We start from the raw sequence: 11,355 nt of genomic DNA, 5'->3' as shown, positions 1-11,355 counted from the left end.
CGTGCGGCCCCCACCCTGCCGCCCTCCTCCCGGCCAGACGCCGCGTGGCGCGCTCCGTGCGCCCTACCGGCCCGCCCAGGAGGGGGCCCTGCGGTCCCGCCCCGGGGTGCCTGGGCGGGCAGGGCGCACCCGGGTGACACCCAAACGCCGGGACCCGGCCCAGATCCCAGGACGGAGCGCACTCTCTCGGAAGTAGTCCGCGCCGCCAGGGACTTAGGAACCCTGCCCAGGTGGTTCGCGGGTCCCGGGGACCCTTCGCCGCCCGGCGGGGTTCTCCAGAGAAGCTGCCCGAGCCCCGCCCTACCCTGCCCCCAGCTCCAGCGTCCATCCCTGCCTCCCGCCCTCTCCCTGCAGCCCTGGGAAACTGACGCGGCGCCTTCAGCGCACTGCGCTTCGTGGCTCAGCGCGCTTTTGCCGGGCGGCCGGTGAGGGTCACCTCCTGGTTCAGAGACCGGAAAGCTGAGGCCTCGTGGTTCTGAAAAACCCAGGTGCGGCCCACGGCCTTCACCTCCTTGCCCTCGGGTTCCTGGATCCCTGCGCGCCCGGGCTTGCCCGTCCCGCGACTCCGTGGGCGCTGGGCCTTCCCACGGCCGCGAAAGCCAGCGGGGCATCGCCAGGACCCGGGCCGCGGTGTCCGCGGGCTGAGCGAGCCGAGCCGGAGCAGGTGGGCGCCCTCTCCCGGGCCGCGCTGCGCGGGCGCCGAAATTTGGGCGCCTTCTGCCCTCGGTCTTGAGGCTCCAAGGGCGGACCTCGGGGGAATTCCGTAGGAACCCCTCAGGTTCCAGTGCGGAGCTGTGCCTCTGCCCCGCACACCGGCTGGCCGGAGACACTAACTTTCGGGACACGTGGCACACCTTTCGGCGGGGCCTTTGCGCTCAACGCTCGGAATCACTCGGGCCGCACTGCGCTCTACTTCTGATTTCTCCTCTCCCGCCGCCAGTCACCTGCTTAGGGCCGCCAGCTCCACTCGAATCTATTATCTCATTTCTTCTGCAAAACAGCCCAAGAGGGGGTATCGTTAGCCCCATTTTCTTGAGGATTTGGTTTACGAGTAATTGTCTTTCTGGCGAGTCCTACTTTTCTCCTGTGTATCTGGCTTTGTCTCTAAATTAGTCTTTATTTTTAGCTGTACTAATTGCTATTTTTCTAAACTGTTCCCCAGTCGTCGGTCCCCCCTCCACCCATCCTTTCTCAGTATTTTCACTAGTTGGCATTTTCTTTTGTGTCTTCTATTCTGAGCTTCCCATTCCGCTCATTTTTCCTCCCTCCCTCTACCCACCCCTTCAGCCCCAATCCCACCCCCATCTCTGGCCTTCTGTGGTTGTTTCTCATTTCTCTCCCTACCTTTCCTTCCCCTCTCAAAGTATTTTACTCAGAGTGTTTCTAAGCACCCTGCCCCTCTGCTGCGGGTTTTCAGCTGCAACTCGAGGAAGCAGGCTACTGTGACCAGGAGCAGAGTTAGAATCGAGCTGAAAAGCTCGGTTTTTAAAGCGTCTCCTGTCGCCGGCCTCCTGCCAGCTTCCTCTCCGTTATAACGGGATTGAACCGTGATGCTTAAACTCCAGGCAGCATGTTCAGCCATTTTAAGAGTAGGACTTTCAAACTCTACAGAGTCCTGCGTACAAATGAGGTAACAATAACCAGGGAATTTGTGCAGCACCTCCCCAGAAAGCGTCTCCAGAGACCAAATTACAAGTAATTCTAACGCAGGAAGTAGGGAGACTGGCACAATGGGTGAAAGTTAGGCACAGCTAAATGTTAGGCCACTTTCCAGGTCCACCCCTGCTGTGTCGGGAAAGAAACCTGCTGTGGCCTAGGACGTCCTTATGCATCTGTCCTGAGCTAAGACTGCGGCCAGACTTAGCTGGGTCAGCTTTCTGAAACGAAAGGAAAATAGAACAGCTTCAAACCACTTTTACTGTCCTGTTAGCACATCAGATAGTGAGTACAAAAATAAAGACCCATGATTTAATGTTCACAGTTTAAAATCTGTTTCGGGGCATGAAAAGACTGTCTTTATGAAATTGCTATAAATACCTGTTTCAAGTGTCTGAAGATCCAAAAGCCAGTTTTCAACATGTGCTGTGCAGAAGACCATGTATAGGAGTATAGAGCCTCACAGTTCCTAAGGCTTGCCAAAAGAAAACACACACACACACCCCTCCCACGTGATTCAAGTTCTGCCTGTGGTTTGCAATGGCTGAAGGTACTCTCCATCCAAACCGCATTGCTCAGGGGCTTCCCCTTCCCTTGTGGTCCAGTGGTTAAGACTCCTTGCTCCCAATGCAGGGGTCCCCGGTTTGATCCCTGGTCAGGGAACTAGATCCCGCATGCCGAAACGAGGATCCCGCGTGCCACAGCTAAGACCCAGCACAGCCAAATAAATGAATATAAAAAAGAAAAAATAGCATTGCTCACTTTCTGTAGCTCATCTCAAGCCTTTACAAACACTGGTAGCCAGTCTGAGTAAGAAGAGGACAAGTGGTTTGGCCCCTTCCTACCCCTGCTGGTCTCACCTTTGGTTGAATAACTTTCACATGTCTTCTGGTAAAGCAGAATTTCAGAGTGATCATTGACTCTAGAGTTTGACTTTTTTTTTTTTTTTTTTTTTTTTGCGGTATGCGGGCCTCTCATTGTTGCGGCCTCTCCCGTTGTGGAGCACAGGCTCCGGACGCGCAGGCTCAGCGGCCATGGCTCACGGGCCCAGCTGCTCCGCGGCATGTGGGATCCTCCCGGACCGGGGCACGAACCCGTGTCCCCTGCATCGGCAGACGGACTCTCAACCACTGCGCCACCAGGGAAGCCCGAGTTTGACATTTTTAATTCTCAAAAACTTAAAAAAAAAAAACTGGTAAGCTGTGAATACATTATAGTCTTTTACAATAAAATATATTTTAGTCTCTTATAAAGAATATGCTCAGCCATTTGAAGCGGATGAGATATAGTAAACTAAGTAAAACATAAGTGCGCAGCTTGAAGCCAAGAGACCTGGTTACCAATCCTGGCCATATAGCAGACCAGCTGTGTGTCTTCCCACACCCCATCCCCCCACCCCACCCCCACCCCGCAGCTTGTGGGGTCTTAGTTCCCTGACCAGGGATCGAACCTGCGCCCTCAGCAGTGAAAGCACAGAGTCCTAACCACTGGACTCCCAGGGATTCCCCAGCTGTGTGTCTTTAAACACAGCCTCCTAGGATTGGACAAGGAAAGGATGCCACCCACATTCTAAGGGTGTGGTGTTCACTAGCAATAAACAAGAAAACACCTGGTATAGTGCCCAGCACATGTAGGCACACAAAAATGTACTGGAATCTGACTTACTCACTCCCCCTACAATGCTGTTTTAATAAATAATAAACTTTAGCTTATATGTGGTGAAAAGTGGCATTTTAGAAAGGAATTATAGGAAGTTGGCAGGGTTAGTAACAGCATGATGCAATTGACACACACAGTGAAGGCGGGAAAGTAAATTGTTAACAACCTCTCTGGAAGGCAAGAGAGGCAGATGTGTTAAGATGATGTTTGGCAACATGCATAAGAGCCTTCAGAATGTTTATACCCTTTGGACCAGTGAATAATTCTACAACTGGTAATTTATGCCAAAGAAAGAAAAGAAATACAAAGATTTGTGTGCAAAGTTGAACATCATAACACTTCTTTTATCAGTGCTATTTATGGTAGCTATAAATGTCCATTAATACAATGACTAAGTTACAGTATATTCCTATGATGGAATATTGAACAGTTGTAAGAACTGAATGAAGAGTATTTGGTGATGTAGGGCAGGGGTCCCCAACCCCCGGGCGGTGGATGGGTACCAGTCCGAGGCCTGTTAGGAGCCAGGCCACACAGCAGGAGGTGAGTGGCGGGTGAGCAAGTGAAGCTTCATCTGCTGCTCCCCATCGCTAGCATTACCGCCTGAACCAAAGCCTCCTGCCCCCGCCCTCCCTCCCCCATCCATGGAAAAACTGTCTTCCACAAAACCGGTCCCTTGTGCCAAAAGGGTTGGGGACTGCTGATGTAGGGAACGTGCTTGTGAAGCTGTCATTGAAAAAAAGCAGGATACAAATATAGAGAGTTTTCAGTAGGAGAGGAGAGGAAATATAGTATATTTATGGATAGAAAGCTTTATGGAAACGATTCCCAAATGTTACTAGCATTTATCTCTAGATGATGGGATAATGGGTGATTTTAATTTCCATTATTGTATTTTCGTGTTTTACAAAATTTCTGCAGTGAATATGCTTTTCAGTGGGGTGGGGGGGGAGGGGATCAGTAGTTGGAAACATCAAAATCTCTACTAGGTTTAATCTACAAATATTTAAGCCCACATCTTTACAACGTTAGTTGTGCTTTCTTTAATTTCCCGTGGAAGAAGCAAGCAGACATTGACTGCCTTTCCCATCTTTGATCTCCCTTGCTTTTCAAGTCACATATTCATGGCAATATCACAGCTGGATGGATCCTTGGAGATCAGCATATTCCGCTGCAGATCAGGAAACTGAGGCCCAGATGGCTTTGGCTAGGAGTGATGCTACGTTTCCTGAGTCATAGGAAAGTGGTCTTCCTGGCACAGCACACTCTGTCTTGTACCATGCTGCATCCATGAAGATACACCTGAAAAAGGAAGACCTTTATGTACGTTTAGGATTCAAGTCGGGATTCCTGCTAAACAAAGGCAGGTTAATTATTTCAGTATGCAATCATACTTGTATTTCTCCAATCTCAAAGCAAAAAAAACACAAAAAAACACAAAAACAAAACAAAGCAGTTCTCTATTGCTCTATTTCACTGCAGCACTTCTCAGCAAAGTGCCTCAAATGAGTTGTCTGTACTCATCGTCTCCCATCCCTCTCCTCCACTCTCCTAAGCCCTCTCGGTCTGCTTGCTTCTCCACCACCCCACTCAACTGCTCTTGCAAAATCACAGTGGCATCCCCCTTGGGAAATTTAAGTCAGTTCCATCTCCGTCTTACTTGAGCCACTGTCAGCATCGGACCCTGTTGATGCCTTCCTCCCTTGAACCACTTTCTTCCTTTGACTTCCAAGAACCACTCTCTCCTGGTGTTCTTTCCACCACGTTTGCAGTCCCCACTGCCACCTCTCCTTCCACTTAAAGGTGAACACTGCATGCTTAATTTTAGGATCTCTCGTCTTGCACACTTACTCCCTTGACCATCTCATCAAGTCTCATGGCTTCTAATACCATTAAAAAAAAAATAGACTTTGGGGACTTCCCTGGCTGTCCAGTGGTTAAGACTCTGCGCTTCCACTGCAGGGGACTCAGGTTCGATCCCTGATCGAGGAACTAAGATCCCTCAAGTCGCGCAACGCTGCTAAAAATATAAAAAATAAAAAGACTTTGTTTTTTAGAACAATTCTGGTTCCACAGCAGAATTAAACAGAAAGTACACAGAGTTCCCATGCACCCCTCACTCCCCGCCCCCAGTACAGCCTACCCCACCAGGGTGGTACATTTGCAACAAGCGGTGAATCTGTATCGACACATCATTTTCACCCAAGTACGTGTGAAATACCATTTTTAACTTTTTTTTTTGGCCGCACCACTTGTCTTGTGGGATCTAAGTTCCCCGACCAGGGATCGAACCCAGGTCCTCAGCAGTGAAAGTGCTGAGTCCTAACCACTGGACCGCCAGGGAATTCCCTGGAATACCATTTTCAGACCACACAACTCCCACCTTTCCATCTCCAGCCTGGACTTGCCTGTTTGACATCTCCTCTTGGATGCTAACTAAGACGTCTCAAACTGAGTGTGTCCAAAACGGATCCGCCTCTTCCTGCCCACACCCACACTACCCGCAGTCTTCTCCTCTCCCCTGAAGACAGCTCCACCCTTGCAGTTGCTCAGAGCAATTATCTCGGAGTCCCTTCTGATCATCCTTCTTCTCACACCTCACATCTAGTCCATCAAGTAACTCTGCAGGTTCCACCTTCAAAATAAATCCAGAAGCCCATGCTTGCACCATCTCCATCTCCACATCAGCCCCGTCCAAGTCACCATCCAGTGCCCTGGTTTACTACAGCATCCTCCTAACAGGTCACTCTGCTTCCAATTGCCATAGTCTATTCTAAACGGACCAACCAGAGTGAGCCTTTAGAAACAAGGGACGTCTCACCATGTCAACCCTCTGTTCAAAGCTGCAGTGGCTCCCCATGTGGCCCCAAGAGAAAGCCCAAGACCTTATAAAGACTGACAAGACCCCACATGACTGGGACCTCTATTCCCCTCTGACCTCCTTTCCTGTTCTCCTGCCTCACTCATCTGTTCCAGCGAAACCTCCCCCTATCCCTCAATCCCACCCCCGCAACAATCCCACCTCATGACCTTTGCATTGGCTCTTCCCTCTCTCTAGGGTATGCATGGTGCACGCTCTCAGTTTCTTCAGGTATTTAACCAAATGTCACCCCATCAGTGTTTAAAATGGCAATCCCACGTCTGTATTTCCACGCCCCGTTTTCCTCCACTCCTGCCATGTTTCTCTATAGCGCACACCACCTTCTAACGTGCTGGAACTTACTTCTTATGTATGTGTATTGTCTGTTTCTCTGTACAGTACCTAGACTCGCTCTACTCTCCACTCTCCCTAGAATGTAAGCCCTGCTGTCCCAGCACCTAGAAGAGTGCTTGTCACATTTGTCACATAGTGAGCACTCAACAAAAATGTGCTGATGAATCAGGACGAGAAATACTTATCCCCTGTCTCCCAAAACTCCACTAAGATGACAGAAAAGACCTTACAAATACAGTAATATATATATATATATATATATATATATATAAAATTTTTTTTTTTCGGTACACAGGCCTTTCACTGTTGTGGCCTCTCCCGTTGCGGAGCACAGGCTCCGGACGCGCAGGCTCAGCGGCCATGGCTCATGGGCCCAGCCGCTCTGCGGAATGTGTGATCTGCCCAGACCGGGGCACGAACCTGTGTCCCCTGCATCGGCAGGCGGACTCTCAACCACTGCGCCACCAGGGAAGCCCAATACAGTATATTTTTATAATAAGGTACAAACCTGCCTGGACGAGGGTACTGGCAAGGAGGCAATAATGGGAGAGATATTTCTTCTTTTTTAAATTGAAGTATAGTTGATTTACAATATTATAAAATGTCAACCAATCTGAAAGCAGATGGAGCAGCAGAAACTGCTTTAACACGATAAAGGAGCCACCACCAGAGGCGAGCAGCTGGGCACTGGTGAGGGGCCAGTGTACACTGCAGAGACGCACATGAGTTCCGGACCACAGGGCAGGCAAGGGCTGAAAACGGGTTTTGGATCAATCTCTGTATAAGGAGGCCTCACTCAGCCTCCCTCCCACCCTAGCCCAGGAAACCAGAAATTGTTGTGGGAAATGTGGAGGCACAGAGGCTGTGGACTTACGGACCACTGGCCAGGCTGAGGTGCAAATGAGACTCTGGGCTGTATGAGAGTTAAGTGAAGGTCTGCATCCTGAACTGGGAGGCCCCTTCCCCTCCTTGCATCCAGAAAGCCAGCAGCAAGTTGCTGATAAATAAAACAAATCATAATAGATATGAATGTTTAGGGATTCCCCAAAGTTATCACATCTAACTAATCATAAAGAAATACACCGTCCACAAGCCTCTTTCACACACATACAGCTTCTGAGAGCTTTTGATGCCTCCCTCTCCAATATGAGGGGTATGCGAGGATCACAGACGTTTAATGCCTCTGACATGAGAGACCAGAACAAACAAGATAAGAACTCAGGGGAAAGACAAGAGAGAGAGTAGAATAAATCTTTTTTAAAAACTGTATTTACCTGAGAGAGAGTGAAGTTATTGCATCCATAAAACAAGAAACAGAGCTTGGAATATAAATATAAAAACAAAATATTTTTTAAAGGGGGTTGGAAGAAAAAGTCAAGGAAATCTCCTAAAAAGTAGAACAAATGAAGAAAAATGTATAATAGGAGAGAAAGAAAACTAGTAGAGAATCAGTCCAAGTAATAGGAGTTCTAGAAACACATTACAAGGAAAATAGTGGAGAGGAAATTAAAGATACAATTCAAGAAGATTGTCCAGACTAGAGAAAACTCATCTCCAAACTGAAAGAGCCCACAAAGTGGGCACAATGACACACCTACAACAAAGTACACCAGCATGAAATTTCAAAACAGACAATTTCCAAAAAACTTACAAAAAAGCATACTGCTGGTGGGAATATAAAGTGGTATAACCACTTCAGAAAGCAGTTTGGAAGTTTCTTTAAAAGTCAAACATATACCGAGTGTATAATTCAGACATTCCACTTCTATGTATTTACCCAAGAAAAATAAAAGCATATGTCTATACATAGATTGTACATGAATGTTCACAGCAGCTTTATTTGTAATATCCTCAAACCGGAAACAACCCAAATGTCCATCAACAGCTGAAGAGATGGACATTCTGTGGTATATACATACAACAGAATATTTAAAAATAATGAATTATTGATACATTCAACAGCATGGATGAATCTCAAAACTATTATGCTCAGTAAAAAAGCCAAAAGGGGTACATACTGTATGATTCCATTTATGTAAACTTCTAGAAAATGCAAACTAGACTATAGTGACAGGAAGTAGATCAGTGGTTGCTCGGGGATAATAGCGAGTGGAATGGGGTCGGGGGGGTCAGGTGGGAAGGATGGATTTCAAAGGGGCACAAGGGAAGTTTAGAGGTGATGGATATGTCCACTATCTTGATTGTGGTGATGGCTTCACAGGTGTATACGTTTGTCAGAACTTAAATCGCATACTTTATGTATGTGCACTTCATCGTATATCAAGTATACGTCAATAAAGCTGTTTGTAAAATCACCTGTGAGTTGAGAATGTAAAATGGTGTAGCCCCTTTGGAAGTAGTTGGGCAGTTCCTCAAAAAGTTAAACATGAAATTACCGTATAACTCTGAAATTCCACTTCTGTGTATCTACCCAAGAGAAATGAAAACAAATGTCTGCACTAAAACTTGTGTGTATGAATGTTCAAAGCAGCATTACTGATAACAGCCAAAAAGTGGAAACCCAAATGTCCATCAGCTGATGAAGGGATAAACAGATGTGGTGTATCCATACAAAGGAGTGAACCCTGATGTATGCTACATGCATGAACCTGAAAAATATTTCACTAGGTGAAAGAACAATCACAGAATACCACATGCTGTATGATCCAGTTTAGATAAAGTTCGAAATAAGCAAATCTGTAGAGACAGAAAGTAGGTTAGTGGTTACCTAAGCCTGGAGGCAAAGAAGGAATGGGGGGTGACTGTTAATAGGTACAAGCTTTCTTTTGGGGATGATGAAAAAGTCCTAAAATTAGGTTATGGTGACAGTTGCACAGTTCTGTAAATATACTTAAAATCATGTAATTGTATGCTTTAAATAGGTGAACACTATGTCAGCGGTCCCCAACATTTTTGGCACCAGGGGCCGATTTCGTGAAAGACAATTTTTCCTCCGCGGGGAAGGGGGGGATGTGGTTCAGGCGGTAATGCGAGCGACGGGGAGCGGCAGATGAAGCTTCACTCGCTCGCCCCCCACTCACCTCCTGCTGTACGGTTCGGTTCCTAACAGGCTGCGGACCACTAGCGGTCCGCGGCCCGGGGTTGGGGACCCTTGCTCTATGGTATATAAATTACATCTCAGCAAAACTGTTAAAAAAATTTTTAATTGCAAAGATCAAAACCAGCTCACATACAAAGGTTCAGAAGTCAAACTGTCACTGGACTTCTTGGAAAACTACTGGAGGATATGGTGCAATATAAGAAAAGGCAAAAAGAGGGTAAAACTCAGGCTCCTAGAACAGGGAATCCAACATCAAAGAAAGGCAAAGTCCCTGTTGGGATGCCGGTGGGCATGTGGTAAAGTCAGGACAGCCAGTCCAGAGGGAAGCATGACAGTGAAGCCTCCAGGAGCCTCATCTGATGAGTCTGAATGTTTTGACATTGTATTGAAAAGCATTTGATACATCTGTGGCTCTATTTGGTTAAAATTAGTGACAAGTTTATAGAAAACTAAGCAAAGAAAAATCAGTCAATTATTAACTCCAGGAAAAACCCCAAAGAGTACAAGAAAGAAAACAACCAAAATATACGACTTGTAATTAGTAATGACAGAGTCATAAATGCTTTTAACTGAAAACGGATACATTTGGGGGAGGGGGATTGAGGAGAACGAAAAGTAAGACAGCGAAATACTCATCTACCATAATGGGAAGTCAGCAGCAGCAGTATTGTATATTGTTCCTGTTATGTGGAGGTAAATATCAGAAAAAACAGTTAAAATTTTTAAACGATGGCCTCTGAGGAGTAAGTCTGGGAGAGGATGGTGAAGAGGAGTGCGCTTTTACTTGACTTTTTGTACTGTTTGACTTTTTAAGCTATTATATATCATTTTAAAATAAAAATTAATTAAAAAACTTCTAGTAGGGCTTCCCTGGTGGCGCAGTGGTTGAGAGTCCGCCTGCCGATGCAGGGGACATGGGTTCGTGCCCCGGTCCGGGAGGATCCCACATGCTGCAGAGCGGCTGGGCCCGTGAGCCATGGCCGCTGAGCCTGTGCGTCCAGAGCTTGTGCTCCGCAACGGGAGAGCCCACAACAGTGAGAGGCCCGCGTTCTGCCAAAAAAAAAAAAAAAAAAAAAATCTAATAATCATCATGTGTCTAGTACATAACAAAAGAGGTAAGAAGACTTGGTGATATCACCAGTAACAGCTAGATTTCACTGAGCAGTTTGTATGTGTGTGGCACGGTTCTAAGTACGGTTTTAAATACTGTTCTCATTTAACAACCCCTTGACGGGGTCTTAATCCAGCTGCAAGTAAAATTGTGAGTCTCCATGGATTAAACAAGCACATTCACACACATTTTCATTTGATCTTCCCTAAACCTCATGATACGGGAATATAGATGTAGAAAACTGAGTCTCAGAGAGGTCTGGAGAACGGTTCAATGTCACAGGTACAACTGAAAGACAGGACTGGAATTCAGGTCTTTGGGCTCCTGGTACTCTTTATACACATGCCTCACATCCACGAAAAAATGATTTTTAAAAATCGCTGTTCCTGGTGTCTACTTTGTAACACTGTTCCCTCATATTTTTATTTTTTAAACATCTTTATTGGAGTATAATTGCTTTACATTGTTAATTTCTGCTGTATAACAAAGTGAATTAGCTATACGAATACATATATCCCCATATCCCCTTCCTCTTGCGACTCCCTCCCACCCTCCCTATCCCCCCCCCTCCCTATCCCCCCCCCCCCCAGGTGGTCTCAAAGCACCGAGCTGATCTCCCTGTGCTATGCAGCTGCTTCCCACTAGCTATTTTAC

At 46.8% G+C, this 11,355-nt stretch overlaps 1 long non-coding RNA gene across 1 annotated transcript; it reads right to left on the bottom strand.

The window, feature by feature from the left end:
* Positions 1-4,305: 4,305 nt before the first annotated feature.
* LOC137208708 (uncharacterized) lies at positions 4,306-6,747 on the bottom strand. Its single transcript, XR_010935730.1, has 2 exons — positions 5,817-6,747; positions 4,306-4,617 (listed from the first exon to the last, which is right to left on the bottom strand). It is a non-coding gene; the product is annotated as an uncharacterized lncRNA (long non-coding RNA).
* Positions 6,748-11,355: the final 4,608 nt, after the last annotated feature.

This window comes from Pseudorca crassidens, chromosome 16 (genome assembly GCF_039906515.1).
Source record: "Pseudorca crassidens isolate mPseCra1 chromosome 16, mPseCra1.hap1, whole genome shotgun sequence".
Taxonomy (NCBI): Eukaryota; Metazoa; Chordata; class Mammalia; order Artiodactyla; family Delphinidae; genus Pseudorca; species Pseudorca crassidens.
Note: the sequence above shows the minus strand (reverse complement) of the source record. Positions and strands in the feature narration are given on the sequence as shown.